At 37.4% G+C, this 26,153-nt stretch overlaps 1 protein-coding gene across 1 annotated transcript in view; it reads left to right on the top strand.

The window, feature by feature from the left end:
* LOC128862025 (uncharacterized) overlaps nucleotides 1-26,153 on the top strand; it is a 453,726-nt gene that overhangs the window by 406,103 nt on the left and 21,470 nt on the right. The window lies entirely within an intron of this gene.

Consider the following 26,153-nt stretch of genomic DNA (forward strand, 5'->3'; position numbering starts at 1 on the left):
TTTTACATTTTGATATGGTTAGTTGATGCAGTAATATCAGCTGAAATCCCTAATGTAGAAGTAGATCCTGGATTGCATGAGATAGTTATCAAAAACATGATACATGGTCCCTGTGGAACTCTTAATCAAAATTCAACGAGTATGGTGGATGGTAAATGTTCAAAGCGATATCCACGGACATTAATATCTGAAGCAATCACTGGTAATGACGGTTATCCACTGTATCGTCGCCGATCGACAGCAGACAATGGAAGGTCAACAACTGTCAAATTAAATCAACAAGATCTTGAAATAGATAATCGCCGGATTGTTCTATATTCACCCATTTTATCAAAGACGTTCAAAGCGCACATCAACGTTGAATCTTGCCATTTAGTGAAATCTATTAAATACATTTGCAAATATGTAACCAAAGGGAGTGATATGGCTGTGATTGTTATTAATGCAGAGAATTCCAATGATGTTTTTCCAAATATGTTTTTAGTAATGAAGCAGTTTGGCGAATATTTTCTTTTCCTATTCATGAGAGACATCCAACTGTTGTTCATTTAGCTGTGCATTTAGAAAATTGGCAAAGAGTATATTTTACAGCACAGAACGCGTTACAAAGAGCTGCTCAGCCACCATCTACCACATTAACCAGTATTTTTGAGATATGCCAAAACGATGCTTTTGCTCAAACATTTTTATATTCTGAAATGCCAAAATATTATACTTGGAATCAATCCTCAAGGAGATTTATACGTCGGAAACAAGGAAAACCAGTTCCAGGATACCCAGATGTATATTCTACCGATGCGATTGGTCGAATTTATTCAGTACATGCAAGCAATGATGAATGTTTTTATTTACGACTGCTATTAGTCAATGTACGTGGCCCAACATCATTCCAACATTTACGAACTGCCTGCCAACGTTTGCAATTGCTAGAAAATGATGCTCATTGGGATCAAACACTTAATGATGCTGTAATATCATCACAAGCTCATTAAATACGAACATTGTTTTCTATAATCATATCTAAATATATGCTTCCCATCAAACCCAAATGATTTGTGGATCAAGTACAAAGATAATATGTGTAATGATATTTTGTATCAAATACGAATAAGAAGGGGAAATCCAAATATACAAATAAGCGAAGAAATTTACAATGAAGCATTGATTTGAATTGTGGACATGTGCTTGATGATGTCAAACAAATTATTATTTCAATTAGGCCTGGCCGCGCCCAATCGTCCAATGCATGCTGCTTTTAACCAAGAGTTGCACCGAGAAAATCTGTATGATCTCAACACTTTGAAAGAATTAATTCAAACAAATCTTCCACTATTGAATGAACAACAGAAGTATGTATTTGATACACTTATGAAAGTAACAAATGATAAAACAGGAGGGATTTACTTCTTAGATGCACCTGGTAGTACAGGAAACACTTTTTTGATTTCATTGATATTAGTAACAATTCGCTCACAAAATAAAATTGCACTTGCACTCGCTTCGTCGGGGATCGCAGCAACTTTGCTGGTGGCCATTCAGCACTAAAATTGCCATTAAACATACAAAGCAACGAAACTCCAACCTGCAACATTTCGAAGAACTCTGCAATGGCAAAGGTTTTGCAGCAATGTGAATTGATTGTTTGGGATGAATGCACGATGGCACATAAAAAATCGTTGGAGGTGCAATGATTTTATTAGCAGGAGCTTTTCGTCAAACATTGCCAGTGATTCCACGACCAACGCCAGCTGATGAACTTAATGCATGTTTAAAGTCTTCCAATTTGTTGAAACATGTCAAGATATTACGCTTAAGCAAGAATATGCGTGTCGAGTTGCAGAAGGACCAATATGGAGACATATTCTCTAAACAACTCATTGACATTGGTAATGGCGAATTTCCTATAGACACCTTGACTGGTTGCATTAACTTTGCTCAAAGTTTTTGTCAGTTAACTTCATCAAAAGATGAACTTATTCAAAAGGTGTTTCCAGATGTTGCTCAAAATTACAGAAGCCATGATTGGTTGAGCAAACGGGCTGTATTGGCTGCAAAAAACATAGATGTAAATGAATTAAATTTCAAAATTCAAGAACAAATTACAGGCGAACTGAGGATATATAAATCAATTGATTCGGCTACAAGCCAAGATGATGTCGTCAACTATCCGCCTGAATTTTTAAACTCGCTGGATTTACCAGAATTGCCACTTCACTATCTTCAATTAAAGGTAGTTATACTGTTGAGAAATATCAACCAACCGCGTCTTTGCAACGGCACACGGTTAGCGATAAAAAAATTATTGAACAACGTGATAGAAGCAACTATACTGAAAGGAAAGTATAAAGGAGAAGAAGTTTCCAGAGCGGCTTGCTTTTACTATGACCATAAATAAGTCCCAGGGGCAATCATTAGGTGTTTGTGGTATTAATCTAGAAAACCCATGTTTCTCATATGGTCAATTGTATGTTGCCTGTTCCCGTGTTGGAAAACCATCAGATTTGTTTGCATTTTCACCAGGTAATCAAACAAAAAACATTGAATATCATTGAGCACTACAATAAAAATAAAACAGATTTTTGTTAATACTTACATATATACGGTTTATTTCATTATTCTCCATTATATCGGTTATTAACCCTATGCTATTGATAATAATAATAAACATTTAATTATCTCAATGTCTTGTCATTGAAGCACCCACTTTATAAATATTTGTCCCCTTTAGGTTCCCACTATCCCTTTAGATTATTTTTCAATCAGGTTTGAACCTTAAGTTTCCCTCTTAGTTTGAAGCCCTCTGGCTAAAATCCCACTCGGGGTTTTTAGTGGGTCCCAAAAGGGTGGCCAAAATTCGTGGAAGCGAAGATACTTAGTTCACCCGAGCTGACCCTTTTCTTTAATTCTCCTGAACAGAACCGTCACCATGATGATGGGGCGGTGTGTGAGGATCAGCAGAGTAAAAGTATTGTAATATAAAGGGTGGTAAGTTTCAAGGGCCGGTGTTGATTTTGAATAAAATAGAATTTTTTTTGGAAATTATTGTCATTTCTCTTTATTATGACAATATTGATATGGCTCAATTACGTATGGAACAAAATTGGAACAAATGGCCACCACAGCCAAATTTTCGATGACCCTGAGGCATAGTTGAGGTTCTATGCCGTTAATTTGCCGAATTATCTCATCCTTTAGCTCTTGAATTGTTGCTGGCTTATCGACGTACACCTTTTCTTTCAAATAACCCCTAAAAAAGAAGTCCAACGGTGTCAAATCACATGATCTTGGCGGCCAATTGACATCGCCACGACGTGAGATTATTCGGCCACCAAATCTTTCGCCCAAAAGAGCCATTGTTTCGTTAGCTGTGTGACAAGTGGCATCGTCTTGTTGGAACCACACATCGTCCACATCCATATCTTCCAATTCGGGCAATAAAAAGTTCGTTATCATCTCCCGATAGCGAACGCTATTCACAGTAACTGCCTGACCGGCCTCAATTTGGAAAAAATACGGCCCAATGATGCCGCCGGCCCATAAACCGCACCAAACAGTCACTCTTTGTGGGTGCTGTGGTTTTCGGCAATCACTCTTGGATTATCATTCGCCCAAACGCGGCAATTCTGCTTATTGACAAATCCATTGAGGTGAAAATGTGCCTCATCGCTGAAGATGATTTTCTTCGAAAATTGGTCATTCACTGTTGCCATTTCCTGCCAGCATTCTGACCATTGACGACGCTTGAAATGGTCAAGAGGCTTTAGTTCTTGAGTCAATAACACCTTGTAAGCGTGTAAATGCAAGTCTTTATGCATAATGTTCATCAACGACGAGCGTGAGAGGTGCAATTGTTGGGCACGACGACGAGTTGAGGTGAACGGCTCTTCAACCACACTATCGCGAACAGCAGCAATATTTTCTGTAGTAGGAGCTGTACGAGCATGCACTGGTGTATTCACATCTCCTACAGACCCGGTTTGCTCAAACTTTTGTACAATTTTTCCGATTGTACGCACATTTGGACGATTAAATTGACCGAAAAAATCACGAAGTGCGCGATGTGCATTTTGATTTGAACGCCCGTTTTCATCATAAACCTGAATAACTATAACGCGTTGCTCGATTGTGTATCTTTCCATGGTTTAAATTGACTTAGTCTGAAATTGAAAAATGTCAAATGAAATGCAGAAAAAACACATTCAACATCGGCCCTTGAAATTTAACCACCCTCTATATGCCAGTAAAGTAATTGGCGTGTGCTGCCTTTGTTGGGTCTTGTTTCGATCCTTCGCCCTTTGCGGTGTGCGTTTTGATGTTTTTCCACAAATAGAGAGACTCAAATTTTAATGCCCCCTTTAACCACCCAAAGGCAAATTATTTTTTAAGAGGGCCTTTTCATGGTATAGTGTATTGCACTCGGAGGTTTGCTGTTGTCTGTTTGAAGGAATTCATAATGCAACACACCGCAAATATCTAATTCCGCGCCGAGGTTTAACTGTTTCTATACTCCTGCACCTTCTATCATAGGAACTTTAGAGCTTTAATTAATTGCATAAAAATGCGAGATCTCAAAAGCCTATCAGATTGTACTAACCATTAAAGTTTTGTAGCCTCATATCATATTTCAAGGTCGGTCAGTGAGCAGTTTTCTGGTCCACATGTTTCACTTATGTAAAAATGGCCCTTAGGAAAAACTGGCATGTCATAAGTTCTCATATGGAAAGACAGAGCATTTCCTCGTTTCTCCTTTTTGGTAATTCCGTAATATTCAGTATGCACCTTTCCGAAATATATACAAATATCCAAATTTTGTCTCGTTGACTGAAAAAACTTGCTTAACGTTTTCTTTTTATACATTTAGTTAAAATCGTCAGAGAATTCTATCATCAGAGGGAACTGAATTAAATGTCCCAATCAATTAATGTTTAGTAAAAGTCTTGAACAAGAAAGCTGGCATGTAAAACATAAGTTCGGTAGATTTTGAGCAGCCAATCTTAAGTTACAACAACTCCAACTGTAGGTCAACTATTTGGTTCCTTCAATCACCACAAATAAGTAAAAATATAAATAAGATCAGAAGAATTTTATCTGCACATCCAAGAGATTTGATCTCCTACTTACAGGAGTTTAGTAATTTCGTTCTGCACCATGGCGTCCTCAGAGCCTTGATCTCCCTTGCTCCCACGTTCCCTAAGCCTTTTGCATGTTTGCAGAATCGGAAAGACTTCTGCCTGAAAATCACTAGCAGTATTCGGAAATTTTAAGCAAATAGATAAATTGGCTGATTTAGAGAAAACCCCTGCTCCGACTACCGATTCCAGCTTGGAGTCGTCAGTTAAGATAAAAATACGAGCTTCGACAGATTTTCTCCACATTCCAATCCTGCTTGCTTGGAAAGATTAACCTGGAACGACCCTCAAACACCAGTTTAGGGATAGAGAGAACTGTCCTAGAAATGGCTGAAAAATACGGTGTTAACTGCCCAAAACTGGTACATTGTAGATATAGTACTTTTTTTAATGAAGTTAGTTGTTTTTAATCATGTAAATATTAAATTTAAAAAAAATAAAAAATTTTAAAATTTCATTCGAAATGGTCACAATTTGCTTTTACACAAGCTTTGAAATGAGTAGGTCATTCAGCTCTTGCAGTACGCATGATTTTCATGGATGTTGGCGTGGCTGCTCGAACTAAAGATTTTTGAGGCTCTCCAAAATTCTGTAAGGTCTTCGACAGACCATGTTCTCCATTTCTGACCCCAAACTGAAGTCCAATGGATTCAGATCTGGGCTTCCACACGGCCAAACTTCTGCGGCTATAATCTCTGGTATATTGTTTTTTATCCACTGCTGGGTGGTTTTTACCTTATGACGGGAGCGAAATCTTGCTAGCAGATCCAACGCTCTCCATTGAAGAGAGTAGTGATCAACTGCTTCACCACCCCTTCTTAGACATCATCTTAGTACACTTATGCACCGGTCTTAACCCGTTTTTCGCAGAAATGAGGGATGTAACGAGTTTCCTTAGCTCCCCACTCCATTGTCAATAAGTGAAATTTTAGTATATTTAATGGGTAGACAAATGATATACATATATGAAGAAAAGGCGGCCGCCGTAGCCGAATGGGTTGGTGCGTGATTACCATTCGGAATTCACAGAGAGACGTCGGTTCGAATCTCGGTGAAAGCAAAATTAATAAAAACATTTTTCTAGTAGCGGTCGCCCCTCGGCAGGCAATGGCAAACCTCCGAGTGTATTTCTGCCATGAAAAAGCTCCTCATAAAAATATCTGCCGTTCGGAGTCGGCTTGAAACTGTAGGTCCCTCCATTTGTGGAACAACATCAACACGCACACCACAAATAGGAGGAGGAGCTCGGCCAAACACCTAACAGAAGTGTACGCGCCAATTATTTATTTATTTATTTATGAAGAAAAGCTAAAATAACGGAATTTTTTTCTGCAAATTTGTTCTTGCCGTATGCATTGTAAAATTTGTTACAGAATTTATGGCAAGTCTAAGTATATCCGTGAGCTTTTGACAAAGTAACTTAACGGACTTTAACAGGATTTGTTTTTTACCAACATACAAACATTTTAGCTAGAAATTGTTCATAAAGCGTTTTTCAGTAAGAGCGCTTCAACTTTTGAACTTTTTTGAATAAAACACAAACGGTTTGACTTTTTTAACTAATTTTTTTTTTATTATCGAGTTTGAACATATACATTTAAGTATGAAATTCGATTTCTTTTGCATGACCACCGCGTGCACGTTTTACGAAGTCCAATCGTTGAACCCAATTTTCGACCACTCTTTTGCATAAATCGGCCGAAATTCCAGCAATTTCGCGTTCAATATTGGCTCTGAGCTCACAAATCGTCGCCGGCTTGTTACTGTAGACCAATGACTTCACATAACCCCAAAGAAAATAGTCTAGAGGCGTCAAATCACACGAGCGCGGCGGCCATTCGACCGGTCCATTTCTGGAAATAATGCGCTCATCGAACTTACTCTTCAACAAATCAATTGTAGCGTGTGCTGTGTGGCTTATGGCCCCATCCTATTGAAACCACATGTCGTCTAAGTCCATACCATTCAATTGCGGCCAAAAATAATCGTTTATCATGTCGCGGTATCGATTTCCATTCACAGTAACGTGGCGATCGTTCTCGTCAACGAAAAAATGTGGGCCAATTACGCCGCCGGCATGTAAACCGCACCAAACAGTGATTTTTTCGGGATGCAACGGTGGATGCAACGGTGCCTCATGAATCACGTGTGGATTGCTTTCTGCCCAGTAACGCATATTTTGCTTGTTGACAAAGCCATTGAGCCAAAAGTGAGCTTCATCACTGAAGATGATTTTTCGACTTTAAACTTTCTTAAAAGAACACGCATTTTTATAATAAAAATCAATGATTTGCAAGCGTTGCTCAAGTATGTAGCGTTCCATGATGAAATGTATACTAATGAAGTTTACAAATGACAAGCGAAAAATAAAAAATATTGCGTCGTTCGCCCTCCCTATCGGAAAAAAGTTGAAGCGCACCTATTGAAAAACGCTATACAAGCATATATAGTTTATATGAGCTTATCTATATTATAAGCCAACAGGATTGTGCTATCTGTGAAGCTAAAACTGCTAAGTCGACGTGGACTGTTTTGTCAAAAGATCAAAGAATTGTAAACTCACTCTGTTGCATATAAATACGCATTTTGCTTTCTGCCTATCTGACAATTGCACCATGAAAAAAATTGCGATTTTTTTTTTGGCAAAGAGATTTTTCTGTAAAAAAAATTATCCAGCATTGCTTTGAATTGATAAAATAAAAACACATTCGTAAAAACTAAATTTTACAAATATTTTAAATGAGTGAACAAACTAATAAAATTTAATAAAACACAAACGGTTTGACTTGGAATGTTTAAGGATATGATTAACTGACACTCACGGCCCAAATCACATATGTATGTACGTGTGTTCTATAGCACACAACCACACATAATACACATTTATAGACCTGCTTACATATGTATGTTCATATGTTCGTATTTGAATGCTTGTACCAATTATATAATAAGTCTATTTGGCTACATAGTTGCGTAATGCTGCTATACATAATGCGATGGCGTAAGCGTAGTCGTAAGCGCTTAGCGATTTCGCAAATTTCGTTGAAAATCGTTTATTTAAAATACTAGGTATGTAGGATGCTTTGTAAATTTAAGTAAGTAGTAATGCTAAGTACTCTTTTGAAACAGATTACGATTTAAGCAACTCGCGTTTGCACGTTATACTGTTGATATGCATCCAATCCACATACATACAATGCAATTTAAAACATATAACTTTTCCTCTATAGTTCCACTCTTCGCTCAGAATATTTTCTTTAGGACATTTTAGTTGAAAAATGCATTGTTCCTAGAACGACTTTTGCAGTTGCAATTCATACATAAATCAACAAAAAAAATTAGTAATATGTAAATGCATGTTTAAAATGTAATTAAGTGTCTTCTCAACCTCGGATCGGTCTTCTATCACATGTACATATTTTTAGTGCTCGTGTGCATACATAAATACTCGTAAATGTTTTTAAATTAATATTTAGTAATAATTATATAAATATGTAGTTAATGTTATTACAATAAAATTCGTGTGTGTAGTTAACGAGTTGTTGTGAACTTTTCTAAGCCATTTTAATGGCATCTTAGTTTGGTTTGTCGTTGTATAATAAATATCTTTTTTAAATGCTAAAAAATATGTACTAAATAGGTGTATGTTCTCTACGCCAAACTATCTATTATTTTAGTTGGTCAATACGCGATAACTCTACTCGAAATTACCCATTAATCCGAAAATCATATAGAAAATGCTTTTAGAAATTCATTTAATATATATCTGTTAAACTCAGAACCAGTCTATTCACTATTTTCTCATTATTTCATTCGCCTAGCTCATACATATGTATACATGTGTCCAATTTACAACCAATTTGTGTAATAATATAAAGGGTATTCCAATAAGAGGTGCTATTTAGATAAAATATCAACGGTTTCGTTACTTGTGTGGCACGAGCGCCGTCTTGTTGAAAATAAACGTTGCCCAGATCAATACCATTCAATTCCCACCATAAAAAATCGTTAATTATCTCTCGATAGCGTAATCCATTCACTGTAACTGTTGCTTCAGCTTCATTTTCGAAAAAGTAAGGTCCAATGACTCCGCCGGACCATAAACCGCACCAAACAGTCACACGTTGAGGATAGAGAGGCTTTTCACCAATAATTATTGGATTTTCTGAGCCCCATATCCGACAATTTTGCTTGATGACGAAGCCACCGAGGTGGAAATGGGCCTCATCACTCAAGATGATTTTTCGAAGGAATTCCGGATCATTTTCATGCATTTCAACGACCCAATCAGCAAAGACACGAGGTTGTTGATGGTCGGCCGGCTTGAGTTCTTGTGTTAATTGGACTTTATAAGCCTTAAGACTAAAATCCTTTTGCAAAATACGCTGTAATGACGTTTGTGGAATGCCTAATTCCATGAACGACGAGGAATGGGCAAATCTGGGTTTTCTTCAACACTTTCGGCTGCAACAGCAATATTTTCGGCTGTTCTTGAGCGACGTGCACGGTTTTTATTCTTCACATCACTGACTTGTCCCAACAGCTCGAATTGTTTCACCAATCTCTGTATTGCGGTCCGACAAGGTGCTTCACGATGACCCAAAAATGTTCGAGTTTACGAACCGTTTTTAGGCACCCTGTACGATTTAATGCAGGGATATCTGAACGTAGTTGTTCGATGGACAGCGAACTGCGGCTTATCGGTAAATCCTCTTAAGACGGAGCTCGTCCTTTTCACGGGGAAATATAAAATACCCAGAGCTGTCAACTGTCAGCTGTCAACTCCCCTCGAGGGGGGGCGCTCCGTTGGTGCTTTCTGACAAGGTGAAGTACCTAGCTCTAATCGTTGACAGTAAGCTAACGTGGAAGCCCAACATTGAGGAGAGAGTAAGGAAGGCAACAATCGCCTTGTATAGATGCAAGACTTGCTTTTAGCTCTATAATAAATAATATAAATATAATATAATTATATGGAGTCGTTGTCTGGTGGAACTCACTGGAGAGGATGACATCAGTTAAATGACATCAGGCAGAATTGCCGCTGCACTTAGCGCAATCAGACTGAGGGGCTTGGGCTATAAGCTCAATCTCACATATGGGCACTCAAGCATCCTCAGAAACTTTGAGTTCATACCCCGTCGACGGATCCGTGTGTACCCTCGCTTAGTCCAAGCGGAACTTTCTCCACCCATATTCCAACAAGGGAAGAGTGGACCGGGGGCAACACTTGGGGACAGGGCCTGGTTAACCTGTTCACGGATGGCTCGAAGTTGGACGGTAGGGTTGGAGGAGGAGTATTCTGCAAAGAGCTCCCCATCAAACTCAAATTCAGGTTACTGGATCACTGGCTACTTACTTGCGTAATAACTGTTAAGAAGGTAAATATTTACTCCGATAGCCAAGCGGATATTAGGGCATCAGAATTCTTCGACATAAGGATAATTTGGATACCTGGTCATAGTGACAATGCTGGAAACTGCGAAGTCGAAGAGCTGGCCAGACAAAGACCTGTGAGGTAGTGTGCCCGCGAAAGGAGAGGATCGGGATCCCCTTGACAACCTGCGCTCTAGGGGCAAGTACATGAACGTGTAAGGGCGCGAAATCATTCTGGCCAAGTTTGGATAGGACGCGTTCGAGGGATATTCTGAAGATGACAAAATCTCATCTCTCAAATTTCGTGGGCATCCTTACGGGGCACTATCCACGGGGTATACATGCCGTGAGACTCCGAATTACTTCGAGTCCTTTTTGCGTCAGCTGTATAGAGGATGAGATGGAATCATCTCAGCACCTGCTCTTTAGCTACCCAGCCCTCGCGGGGATTGATAACAATAATCTGATGAACTTCATCAGCAGCATAGAAAGGCTAACACAACCGCAAATTAGTCACCGTTCTTAGACCACAAGTATTTAACCCTCCCCATCCCTCTCCTTTTCGTCCTATCGTTTTTTCCTTCACTTCTTTTTCCCTTCTTTTTCCCCTCTTGCAACAAAGGATGAACCAAACTTCTTTAGTCCAAGTGTGCCCACTATCTGGGCAACCTTTACTACCTAACCTAACGAACCGTCTCTGCCAAATTTTCACCCTTTTTATTGTGAATTTTAATAATTTCAATGCGTTGTTTAAGCATGTATCGTTCCATTTTTATTAATGGCGTAGTTTCTACTTGTTAAATATCAAAAACTTACAGCTTCAAAAGTGGCATCTACCGAAGTAGCGGGCTATTCAAAATAACACCTGTTATTGGAAAACCCTTATTAAAAAATAGATAGGGAGAGTAGAAAAAATTAATACTGCAAGAATACAATAAGAGCTTTCATGTACCAGTATATTGACTTAACCGTAGTTGAGCAGAAGGCCTCTCCAATGGTCCTAATGTCCTTGGTGAACAAATTTTTAACACTTAGGGGCGCGACTCTATAAGAGTTGAAAAATTTCAATGTCTGTTTGAACAAGGCCGGACCTTTGCATATATAAAACACGCGTGGACGTCTCATCATCCTCTTGTCCCAGTAGATACGATCGCATATTCAACTGGGTCGTGTGAAAACTCAGTTGATTGTGACCGGTTAGGGAGACAGAAAGAAACATAATGTCAGTCTTATCAAAAGATTTAATATCCTTTCTTCCTAAGGAAGATTGTGCCCATCAGAAATGTATGACATCATACTGATGCAGTTGCGTGAGAAAAATGTAAAAGCGCGAACAAAAACACAAGAAGAAGAAGATGGTACACAAACAAACAAGAGTAAATTGCACAATTGAGAAGTAACACACACAACGATCCCGTCAAATTTACTGAGAGCGGAATTACGGTATGTGACGGGTGTTGCCTTTCTATTCTGTACTTTGTCGCACCCAAACATGAATTCCGCTCTGAGTTAACCCACTCTGCAATTGGAGATCACAGAGAATAATGGTTCACCCCTTTGTTAATGCTTTAAAGGGCAGGCTACTTGCATCTGACAACGATTCTCATTGGCCAGTAACAAGGCGTGGTCCGTCATGAGCCGCGATGGCTTCATTAGCATTCCCTATAATTACAATTTTCATCAAATCAACGAAATGTTGATTTAGTGTCTGCAAACAAATCATATAGGCAGATCTTTGAGCCCTGCTTGGTAATTCGGAAGACTCGTTGACTTTAATTAGCATCCCAGCTAGTATCAAACCGTACACACCCTCTTGCATACCGAACTGCCAACTCATCGTACAACTGCTACGAGCATGCCACTACTGGTCCCTCATTCGCTTTGCTTAGCAGACCAGTTTTAATACATGAAGAGCAGGTAGAGCATTTAAAGCTACAATATAATCGCGGTTATTATTTTCATCCTACCTATAGAGCTTATAGATAATTATTTATTTAGCTATCTGTCTACCCGTCCGTCCATCAGTCCATAGTTCGATAGTGCCAAGTAGAAATTAAGGTATCTGAACGTTGCCCTTTTCCTAATGTCTGTAGACCATGGGCCTTGAGGTAGAAGTGCAAACCTCATACAGCAATGTGTGTAGATCAGTAATGAAAGTTGGACAATAACCATGCCCACCTTCAATACGAGTATGTATGATTTAAGATAATTTCCTGCAATTTAAATCACTGCATGTTTTTTTATACGCCTTTTTAACACATTTCAAAACGTGATTGCCAATGGCCACCATTAAGTATTTACATGCATGGATCCCTAAAATTATTTTTATTGAACTTTTCGAAACTTGGAACATACACTGCCATTGCCAACTTATCACTTCTGATTATTGAAATCGAAGAAAAACTACGTGCAGATCCTATATCAATCACTAGTACAGATGCCAGAAGTAAAGAATTGCCTGGAATTGGTACGGTATGATCTTAAGGACAGAAAAGCATGTTTCAAACGATGCTTCTGCGACTATAACTATAGGTAACACAACATGGGCTCAAAAGTCCTGGGCCTAACAAAGAAAATACGTTTTTGTTTTTGTTCAAAATTGGCATTATTCCTCAACGTAATTCCCATCAAGAACAACACAACAATTCCAGCGCCGCTTTAACATTTCATTACCGCTTTTGTAGAACGATTTATCTTTTGCCTTAAAGTAGCCCTCAGTTTCCACGATAACCTTTTCATTCGAGCGAAATTTCTTAGCGGCGAGCATTCTTTAGGTCTTCGAACCTACTGGTAGCTAAATCTGGCGAATATGGTAGATGTGGGAGAAATTCGAAGTTGAATTCTTGTAGTTTTGCCATTGTTTTGATTGACTTGTGACACGGTGTGCTGGGTGTTTGGATGAAACAAAACTGTGAGCAAACGCGGCACCCACTTTGAACAAAACTTTCGGAGAGTCAAAGCTCATGCAATATAAGGCCCAAACTTTCTTCTGATATCTTTCAACTTCACTTTTCGATCGTTCAAAACGATTTTATGGATTTTTTGGACTTTCTTTATGTTTGCTGGTGTTACCGCCTCATTTGGACGCTCACTGCGTTGTGCATCATCGGTGTCTCTACGACCTCGTTTGAAGCTAGAGAGCCATCGCTTCATTGTTGTTTCTGATGGAGCGGAGTCCCCATAACACTTTTCAAGCCATTGCTTCGCTTGAACGATATTTTTCCCCATCAAGAAGCAGTGCAAAAATTAAAACACGAAATCCTTGTTGATCCATTGTTTTGAAAATAGCAATAGTAGCGTCTCTCTTAGCGCAAAAACTCAGGAACTAATGAATAGAATATCATGAAATTTTAACACCTGTTTTTTAAAGTTAGTATCACTTCATAATCCGCATAATCTGTTCAACTATGACCCAAATGCAAAGTTCAAAAACGGTTTGAGATAGAAAAATAATAAAAATAATTCTGCTTGATATTTTTCTGATTGGTTGTTTTGATTTTATTCAATGAGGCATAGCAACGGATGCCGGGTATTGTAATATTATGGTTATTAATAAAAAAATATTTTCTATGAAATTATTGTTTGTAATTCTTTTATACAGATATCCCGAATCCCTCAAAACTACTCCTACGCGAGCGGGGCCGCGGGTTAAAGCTAGTGCAATATAAAAAAACGAATGCATGTTTAAACTATTCGGGTTCAAAAATAAAAATTGTATACACATACACATATAATATCTACATATATATGTATGTGAATTATAGTAGATTACTGGGTAATGAGTAAAATTTTCTTTTCGCGTATGAATTTTATTTTGCATATTTACTTCACCCTCCATACATTCCTTTGCAAGTACATAGAAATTACACTCTAAGTGCCTTGAACACATTCGCACTTATTTATGTAACATTATTTGGATGTGCTTTAAAAAATTGTTTCCCATCTTATTCCCAAAAATCTAATGTATGAAGCTTGTTACTTGTTTTATAAAACGTAGGAAAATATGTGCATTTGTAAAAAACGGAATTAAGAGGTATTTCGAAATAATCAACTTTCCAAGTTGCTTGGGTTTTAGAAATGGAGTTATAAATAATACCTTTTAATTGCATACGTATCAGAGACCTGCATGGCTCACTGTTTTCTTGAGTTATTCATACGCTAAATTTCTTGCTCACATTCAGTCAATTGAACCAAAATATTTGGTCAAGTGCAGTCAGCTCATGCCGGCGAACGCGTAGTTCAGCTCAGTCAACACGTATGATCTAATATCTTCGGCTCAAATCCAATCATTGAACAAAGAGCAGCATTGAATGAAATTAGCATCGGCCTTTGCGTAATTGTCATTATTATAAATAGCACATGTTCGAGCAAACGAGCGTTGGCGTACAATGTACGCTGTAAATTGCGTTTCGCATTTGAAAGGATTAGTTGGTTTCAGCCGTTGTAAAATAATGTCAAACGATTTTTATGTTTTATTATAAGTTTTATGAAAAAAAAACATATATGAAAATATAGTGTTTTTGCTTTAAAATTTTGCTTTTACTTTGCTATCGTTACATGCAAAAACTCATGCGAGATCATACGTGTTCAAACCGGCTCATTTGGCTCTATAGCCCTTTTATTCTTGCTCAAAAAAATGAATGTACAGCCGAACGAGCAAATACCCGAAACGGCTGCTGATGCTTTCCATTTCAATTCAACCGGGCTATTCGGGTCATGTTCTTCGATTTCGATGTAACTTAAATATGTTTGTCTCTGGTCAAAATAATGAGATACGTATTTTTTTGTTCGCCCGAAAAAAATTTTTTTCAAGAGTTATCGGCAATTTTGTTTTTCCGCTCAAACTCGATTTTTTTTAATTATATAAGAAAAAATTTTTTTTAAATGCCCATAACTTAGTCAAAAATTAACCGATTTTAATAATTCGAGGTTCAAAATGATCGTAATTACTTACACGAGCGACTTCATGTAGAAACAATTGCAAAAAGGTAGTTGAAAAGAGGCCTATTAGCAGAGAATGTTAATGCAATGAGAAGGTGCAAATGTTACTGTGAGCTTTTTTTAGTACAATTGAGATTTGAAAGATTTGTAATAAGGTCATTTAGCACACCGAGTTTATAGACACCTCACTGACTTTTGCCCACACAAAAATTAGAAACACCACATATCTTTCACCTCAACACACAATACATTTCTCACCTCGACATTAAACCAATTAAATTTTTACTATTTTCGTATTTTTGAAATAATAAGCGAATACGTAAAATTTATTACATAATTTTTTTTTTCAATTACATTAAAAAAAACGATTTAAAAATAAAAATTTATAAAAAAAAGTTTGCGCCGGGAATTGAACTCGAGTCTAACATGTGGCGAGGAAAAATAGGCGGTGCGTTTATTTCTTCGACTGCTTATTATTTTACCATTTTGTTACTTTTGAAATGATAAGCGGATACATAAAATTTATTACAAATTTTTTTACGATTACATTAAAAAAATAAAAATTAAAAACGAAAAAAAAAATTTCCACCGAGAATTGATGGCGAGTCACGTGGGGAGGATAAATACGCAGAGCGTTTATTTCTGCGCCTGCGTTGTGAACAAAAGGTTTTGTGCATGCGCGCGACGCGAATAAATTTTAATAAAGTTCTGAAAGTAATTCATGAAGTTTTTCATTACACACATATGTACATAAATGAACGTATACTTTATATGTAAATAAATGACGGTATATGAAATATACATAAGTACATAATATGTATGTACATGTCAATAGGAGGTATTTGCATTCAGAAAAAAATAACGGTTTAAGATAAATCAACACTTATTTTATATTGTATGTCAATTTATAGTTTATGTATTCGACAGCATTTACATACATATGTATGTATGTACATTTGTATATGAAAAACAATAATGCACAAGTGCAAGAACATCATATCACATATGCAAGTATGCCCAAATAACCTTGACTTATGTATGTACACATGTCATACCACATCACATTCTTACAAGAAATCAAATACACATGCGCACTAGTGAACGATCGGTGACGGAGAATCAAAAAAAAAAGTCTATTTCCAAACAAATACGAGTGCATATGTGTTAGTAACAAATAAAAAAGTGTAATTGTGTGAGAGTTTCGGTCACGCAGGTTTTGCTGGGCCCAGCAAGAAGAGTGGTGGTCATGTTACCCTGCACATAACCGCCACGCGTGGTCTGTAAACTGTCACTAGCCCCGCCCCTTTGCAATCACTTTGTTAAAAGCGTTGGGAAAATCGTGCCAAAAATTTTGTGTACGTGTGATTTTTTATCCCTTTCATACATATGGATTCGTTTGCCAGTGCCAGTTTCATATAAACGTAGCGACGAACAAAATAACTTTTAGGCCAGCGCCGGCAGCACAGCGCGATAGCCTAGCGACTAGCAATGTGGGCTTCCGATCCAAAATCCTCGGTTCGAATCACAAAAAAAAAATTTTTTTTATACATTTATTTTATTTTGTTTTATGATATGTTTATGAGGAGAATTTTTTCATGGCAGAAATACACTCGGTGTTTTGCCATTGCCTGCTGATGGGCGACCGCTATTAGAAAAATGTTTTTATTAATTTTGCTTTCACCGATATTCGAACTGACGTTCTCTGTGTGAATTCTGAATAGTAGTCACGCACCAACCCATTCGGCTACGGCAATTATTTACTTTGATTGATGCAAAAATGAGTAAAAGTATTTGAATGAACTTTGCTTACTGCTTACACATTTGCCAAACGTTGACAATTTGATTCTCGGGCTACTTTGATATCAAAAAGAGAGAAAAGATATCTTTTTGACTTATTGCTTTGACAGCCACTTATCGTTTTCTTTTGTTCTATTTCTATTGATGCAAAAATGAGAAAAAATATATGAATAAAGTTTGCTTACTGCTTACACATTTGCCAAAGGTGACGGAGAATCAAAAAAAAAAGTCGATTTCCAAACAAATACGAGTGCATATGTGTTAGTAACAAATAAAAAAGTGTAATTGTGTGAGAGTTTCGGTCACGCAGGTTTTGCTGGGCTACTTGCCTTCTAAACTTCCTACAAAATAATTGTATTCATATGTTACTACATCCATGCACGTTCATACATTCAAGCATACATATATGTACATATGCACGAGCACAGCGCTCCCTTCTTGCTTCCGTGTACTTTTGTCTTTCACCAGTCGATATTCCTAATATTGTACTTACAAAAACACAATACTTTGATAGACGCAAAAGCAACAGCAAGCACAACGCGATGGCCGCTTTGCCACCACACATTCTAAAATGTTCTAGAACACAACAAAAACACATACATACCTCACATACGTCGCCCAAAGCTAAAATCTAAGCCTAGCGACTACAAAAACAAAATACATTCGTAGACGCAGTCGCAGCGGCCATGATTCTATCAGCGACGGCGCTGAACAATTTAGAACAAAAACAAAAAGTTCATTCATAAGTTCGAGCTCATATTTCAATTTCATTCATAAAACGACCCGCCATATGCCAATTTTCGCGACCATTCGAAAATAGTCAATATTGGAATATATCGCGTGGAATATTTGATATATGAATCACTCAGTGATATTAACAGAGAATGTTAATGCAATGAGAAGGAGCAAATGTTAAATGAGCTTTTTCGAGTTCTAATTTGTAGATTCATAATAAGGTCATTTCAAATTCAACTTTGCTCACGAGTGGCGAATTGCAGATATTTACCACGCGAGTGACGCGAGTGGAGGGTTTCTATATTTACTTACCACGCTAGGACAGAAATTCAGATTTTTTCTGCGTTCACCAAACTACTGAGGAAGTTCATAAGATTTTTCGGCACACTACTAAGGAAATCGAAGCGAATCAATTTGCGATTAAGCAGACCGCGCGACAGTTAGTTTGTGGTGCAGAAGCTGAAGTCGGCGGAGTTATTCGTTTTGTTTTTTGGCACGTATTTAATTCAGGTTCAAGTCCTGAAGTCATTTTTTTTTTCTTGCACATTTTATTTTACAATTCAAACCAGGAAAGTTTGGTAAAATTTTTGAGTTTATTTTAATTAAAATTTCTTTAAAATACTGTTTTTTTTTGTATTTTATAAATGGAAATTTCTTTTCGGTATAAAATAGTTCATACTGGATATGACCTGACTTTTATATAAATCAATCAAAACAGAAAATATGTACATATATCTATAATCTATTTCATCAAATCCAAATTATATTGATGAGAAAATATCATTCTAATATCCGTCCAGAAAGCCAAACGCGCAAACACACATACATATGCATATAATTACGCATACAAACTTTCAACTAACGCAGAATATGTGCATATAAAAGTACGAATCGAATAAATGAGTGATTTAGAAAAATTCATTAGCAATTGTAGTTTAGCTCAGTCGTGAAAAACATGTCGTGTATGCAGTGAATCGTCCCATATTTGACTCAGGTTCAAATCCTGTACACAGTTTTTTGTTCGATATTTTTATTTCATTTTTTATATTTGGTTTAATTAGAATTGATTTATTCAGGTTTTTCTGATACCTGTTATTTAGAAATTTATTTTCTATATAACATTATTCATACTTCATTTGAATTAATTTATATGTAAAACAGCCATAAAGCCAATCATATGAATATGCATTCCTATATTTAATCTCTTCAGTCAAATCTGAACTACTTACATACACATATTGATGAGAAAATATTCTAATATCCATGGATGCATCCAGAAAGCCAAACGCGCATACACGCATATGTATACAAATATATACAAACCTTCAACGAACGCAAAATGTATGCATATAAAAAACAGCACAGTCATCGACTACCTTCCGAACCATACGGTCGTTTCCACAGCGAAGTTGTGTTTTCTCCTCAGTGCGATTATTCTTTTCTCTACTTTCCTATTTCTCATTAACTACTAAATCGTGTGATTTTGCCTCTGCTGATTAATTGTTTTTTGGAGTGTAAGCCGAAATGTCCCTAGAGGGACCTCCACTAGGGAATAACAGGTTTTCCTTGTTATCCCCTAGTCCCCAACCAAAGAGGAAAAAAGCAAAATCAGTAACTACAGAGTTTTTTCCATCTTTACCAACAATAAAAAAAGACAACCCAAAATATCTCGTGGTAAGTGCTGTTGATAATAATAAGCCCCTGAAAAAATATTCGTGTTTTGCAGTGCATAAAGCCCTACAAAATATAAGCTCAGAACCTATGAAAATCACGGATTTAAAAGATGGAAATATTTTATTAATGGTGAAAAATTCCAATATTGCTAAGAAATTTCTGGCAACCAAACATTTAAATGGAATTTGTAAAGTTAACATTGACCTTCACAATACCCTTAATTATTCCAAGGGCACCATTTACGCTCCGTGCTTAAATGAAATACCAGAGAGCGAAATAGTGGAAAACCTTAAAGATCATGGAGTAGTTAGTGTTTATAAATTTCAGAAATACAATGAGGGCAAATCATTTCCCAGCGGAGTTGTACTCATTACATTTGATTCTTACTATCTTCCAGAAAAAATCGATGTCTCTTGGTATACAACTAAGGTAAGAGCATATTATTCCAATCCAATGAGATGCAAGAGCTGCCAACTGCTTGGGCACACAGCTAAACGCTGTCAGAAAACACCAGCATGCGATATGTGCGCTCTTCCTCCCCATCTTCCAGTACCTTGCACTCGAATCTTCTGCGTAAACTGCGCTGGAAACCACTCCGCTTCCAGCAAGCTTTGCCCAAAGTATAAGCAAATGAAAGAGATTATTGTAATAAAAACTGACAATAAATGCTCAATGAGAGAAGCAGTAAAAATACATAAATTGCAAATTCCACCTCAACTCAACGAGTACTCTACTTCCTTTTCTACTGTAACTAAAGATTCTCTTATTTCTTCTCCTCTCCCTACTGCAGCTACAAACAACATATTAAATATTCAACAGCAAAATAACTCCAAAACTTCACGACTTCTTCCTTCACTCTCTAACAATATTTCAAATAATCAACAACAAAGTGACAAACAAACCTCTTCACCACCTCTTTCCATAGCCGAAAATTGCATTTTAAGTAACCAACAACAAAGTAAACAAACCTGTTTTCTACATCTCTATCCATAGTTACAAACAACAACAAAAACAATCAACATAGCTTTAACACTAACAACATTGCAAGCCTTAATGCAGATAGCAACAGTCACACTAATAAAAGCCCTAACCTCTCAAATCAAACTATAGCACCAATAAATTCAGTCGATGACTCAAATAATTCGAAATCTTCTTCGTACAATATTTCTACATTAAATAAAATATCCCAATCCGATTATTTATCTGATAATATCTCAGATTAAACAATGAAAATTTTGCAATGGAATCTAAATGGTCTACTAAACAATTATCCAGACCTTAACATTCTCATAAATGAATTTTCTCCCGATATTATTGCTCTGCAAGAGACACACCTCCCACACAACAAAACAGCTTTTTCCCCAATCAAGTACAATAGCTATTTCCACAACCTCCCTCAAAATTCTTCATGCAAACAAGACATTGCCCTTTTTGTAAAAAAATCTTTTGCACATAAAGCTATCCCCATTTCATCCAACATCTCCGCGTTAGCAGTTGAAATAGACATTGGCTTTAAATTGTCAATTATAACCTGCTATATTCCGCCCAATCAGACTTTTAATAGCAGGGAACTTCAAAATATCCTAATCCTATTTCCCCCTCCCTACATCTTTCTCGGTGATGTCAATGCCTGGAGCCCACTTTGGGGCTCTCCATCAACAAACCGTAGAGGCGAAATAATTGAAGATATTGTCCTATCCAACAACCTCATCGTCCTTAACGACGGTTCACCCACTCACTTTTCCACTCATGGCTCCTTCACCCATCCTGACATTATCCTCGCTTCCGCCTCCCTAGGACCCAAATTGTCATCCCGAACACTTGACGAGCTACATAACAGTGATCACTTCCCCCTAGTTACTACCCTCAACCTACCGATCCAATACCAAGTTAAGCTTAGAGCAAAATTTTTAACAGACAAAGCGGACTGGCCTAAATTCCTCTCTCTTTTGGCAGATATATGTAGCAGTAAGCCATCTTTGCATAATATAAACGCTGAGGCCTCATCCATAAAAGCATTAATCAGATCCGCTGCTCACATTGCCATCCCTCAATCCAGATCAAAACAGTTTGCTACAAGGCTTCCTTACTGGTCTACTGTTCTCTCATCCCTAAGAAACCACAAACAATCATTGTGGGTCAGTTATAAACAAAGTAGAACATAATACAACCTTGTAAGATTTAAAAAAGCGAACGCTGTATTTAGGAGAGAGTTAAAATTAGCAAAACGGAAAGCATTAGAAACGCTTACGGCCAAAATCACTCCGGCATCTAGTCCCAAGCGTATTTGGACAGACATAAAATCGTTCACAGGATCAGGTCAACACAACCATATAAAATTCGTCCACTCCCAAAGAGGTCGGATCTATAGTGCACAGGATATTTCCGAAGAATTTGCAACCACTTGGAGGGATTATTCACATTCTTCTAATTTCCATACAAATTTCAATACCGTAAAGAACAAAATCCTATCTGAACCCTACGACAACACCTTTCCCTGCCCTAAAGCTATCCTTTCTGATTTACCAATTACGATAGAAGAATTTGAGACTACAATAGGCTCAATGACCGGCAAAACCCCAGGAGCGGACAAAATCCCATATCCCCTTCTCAAAAATCTCCCATACAATCTTAGAAACAGACTCGTAAATCTCTATAACAACATTTTCAGCCAGGGTATTTATCCGCAGGCCTGGAAAACTGCAAAGATTATTCCTATCCTAAACCTAATAAACCCAATACCATTATTTCGAACTACAGACCTATATCCTTACTCCCCTGCATGTCTAAAGTTTTCGAAAAAATAATTTCAACTCGGTTACTGTGGTACGCTAAACAAAAAGGTTTCATATCGGACAATCAATTGGCGTTTCAAAGGGGTCTTGGTGTGATTGATCCACTTCTATATTTTGAACACTTTGCCTCAACCGCTTTATCCTCTCGAAAACACGTTTCAGTTCTTAACCTAGACTTCGAAAAAAGCTTTCGATAGGATAGGTCCTCATATTGTTCTTCGGCAATTAAAACGCTGGAAAGTTGGCAACAAAATGTACCATACAATTAAGTCATTTTTACTGAACCGCAAATTCTTTGTTAGTATCAACAATTACAATTCTAATATTTTAAAATTACACAATGGCATACCTCAAGGTTCCCCTCTTTCAGTAATTTTGTTCATCATAGCTTTTAATGAAATCACTTCCTTAATTTCTCCACTCCCATCTATTAGTCATTTTGTTTACGCTGATGATCTGGTAATTTTCTCTGACCTAAACGACCTTTCGCAGATAAAAACTCATTTTCTAAATATTTCAAGTCAGATCTCTGAATGGTCTAAATCATCAGGAGCCAGCATTGCTTTGAACAAGTGTGCAACATTCCACATCTGCCGTAAACATAAGTGTATCTTCCCTTCCCTTTCCATTTCTAACACTATAATCCCCCACACTAACACTCTTAAGATACTCGGCGTTGTTTTTGACAAAAAACTTACATTTAAAGACCATTGTAAATATATTAGAATAAGTTTGTTATCTCGATTAAATATTATAAAATATCTTTCGTCTAAACACTTTTTTGTACATACTTTAACCCTAATAAATATAACAAAAGCGTTAATATTATCAAAAATTGATTTCGCCCTGTCTATATACGGGCACTGTGCCAAAAATCATCTAAAACTACTGCAAGCACCATATTACACAGCCGCTAGACGATGTATCCGGGCTTTCCCTACATCCCCAATCAAAGCTGTCTTAACGGAAGCAGGACTACCAGATATCGCATCCAGAGTATTGAGCAAGACGCTGATGTTAATACCAAAAATTATGCACTGCAAGAGCAAACTTCTATTCAACATAGTCGAAAGGTCGTCACAGCTTACAATGCAAAGCAAAAAGCCGTCGGTTCTGTCGCGATGCATCACACTCGCCAAAGAATTGAACATCATATCGACTCCGATCCTTATGAGAACACCAACATACCCTCAGTGGGTTTCCCTCAAATCCTGTTTCTATAACAAATTATTCTGCCTTAAAAAAATTGAAACAGCATCGGTCGAATACATACAGCACTACAGCGAAGCTACTGAACCTTTTCGTGCAGAATGGGATTTTATATTCACTGACGGATCCAAATCGGACACCAGCACAACATTTGCTGTGACAAATAGCGACGGTGCCACAATTTTTGTCGGTGCACTGCCTACATACTGCTCAGCTTTCACAGCAGAAGCAGCTGCACTGCATGAAGCAGTAATGTTTGCCTCCCAAACGAGCAAAAAACATCTAATATGCAGCGACAGCAAATCCGTCATCGAAGCCTTGCAGAACCCAAAAAACGATATGTTACTCATCAATATGATTAGAAATATTATATATGAAAAGAAAGACGCAATAAAAATTATGTGGGTTCCTGGTCATGCTGGAATCAAAGGCAACGAAGTTGCTGATGAACGTGCAAATAAAGCACGGATGCAGCCATTACATTTCTTTAACCACTTCACTCCTAAAGACCTACGGAGGTATGCGTCTAATTATTTAGCCGGAAAACGCACGCATGATTGGGCCGCCTATCATCACTACTACAAATTAAATAATCCCCGTGGAACTAAACCGATTTTCCCATCTGACTCTCCTTGCGGAGGTATCAGAACTTTTGTGCGTCTACGAATCGGACATTCAATTCCAACTCATAGTCATTTACTAAATGGAGCCTTGAAGCCGCCATGCTCATACTGCAATATACCAGATTTATCAGTACAACATCTCCTGGACGAATGCCCTGGCCTAAGTCAGATCCGAACAACAGTTTTTGGCAGCAGCAAACCCTCTGACCATCTGAAATTAGCAAATTCAGATAATATTAACGCTTTCCTTAAATTTCAAATCTTAGCTAAACTAAATATTTAAAATTATTGTTTCTTTCATCCGGAATAACACAAAGTTTTTGTTTGTTTTTTTAATACTTAATGTAAATTATCTCTAAATTATCTAAAATAGTCTTATAAGTATGAATCTCGAGCCGAAGGCCTTAGTAGCCAGAGTTCTTGTTAAATTTTAGTGTATTGGTTATTTATAACTATTACTCTTACATATAAATAAATAAAAAATAAAAAACAGCAACTGCGACCGTCTTCTTGTCCGTCAGTGAAAAGATGGGATATGTATACCCTATGAGCAAAAAGAACCGGGAAGGTGATGTTGACTGTTTCCTTCGATTGCCAAGGCATAGTCCACCATGAGTACCTTCCATCGGGCCAGACAGTCAATAGAGAATATTATTTATCCGTTTTGAAACCTTAGAGAGATGCTGTGTGTTGGAAACCCCCGGAAATGTGAGCAAACATTTCTCAGATTTTGCATGATGATAACGCGCCATCGCACTAATCAAAGAGAATACAAATCGGCCTGCCGGGGGTGTTTGGAGGACTGGGTTAAACGTTGGCACATGTGTGTTGCTTCAGACGGGTCAAATTTTGAAGGAGATAATATAAATTTGCCTTAAATTTAACTCTGTTTTGTTTAATTTAAACATTCCCGGTACTTTCTGATCATAAGGTACATATGTATATGCGGCTTTGCGGACAGCAATGTGTGATTCGCTGGAAGTCGCATTAACTCGCGACTGTCGCACAGTTAGAAGACATATTTACATACATATAAGGGTGCATACATACATACGGAGGAGCGGCCACTCGACATGACAAAAATTTAAGATTTATCAAATATTGGCAAATAATTCCACGCGAAATATTCCAATATTGACTATTTTCGAATGGTCGCGAAAATTGGCATATGGCGGGTCGTTTTATGAATGAAATTGAAATATGAGCTCTAACTTATGAATGAACTCCTTGTTTTTGTTCTAAATTGTTCAGCGCCGTCGCTGATAGAATCATGGCCGCTGCGACTGCGTCTACGAATGTATTTTGTTTTTGTAGTCGCTAGGCTTAGATTTTAGCTTTGGGCGACATGCGCATGTGAGGTATGTATGTGTTTTTGTTGTGTTCTAGAACATTTTAGAATGTGTGGTGGCAAAGCGGCCATCGCGTTATGCTTGCTGTTGCTTTTGCGTCTATCAAAGTATTGTGTTTTTGTAAGTACAATATTAGGAATATCGACTGGTGAAAGACAAAAGTACACGGAAGCAAGAAGGGAGCGCTGTGCTCGCGCATACATATATGCATGAATGTATGAACGTGCATGGTAGTAACATATGAATACAATTATTTTGTAGGAAGTTTAGAAGGCAAGTAGGTATATATGTATGTATGTATATATGCTAGGACATAAAGTCGGTATATATGCATACATAGAGCAGAATTGTTTTTGCACTTGTTAGGAAGAAACTCGTTCACTAGTGCGCATGTGTATTTGATTTCTTGTAAGAATGTGATGTGGTATGACATGTGTACATACATAAGTCAAGGTTATTTGAGCATACTTGCATATGTGATATGATGTTCTTGCGCTTGTGCATTATTGTTTTTCATATACAAATGTA

The sequence above is a fragment of the Anastrepha ludens genome, chromosome 4 (assembly GCF_028408465.1).
Source record: "Anastrepha ludens isolate Willacy chromosome 4, idAnaLude1.1, whole genome shotgun sequence".
NCBI lineage: Eukaryota > Metazoa > Arthropoda > Insecta > Diptera > Tephritidae > Anastrepha > Anastrepha ludens.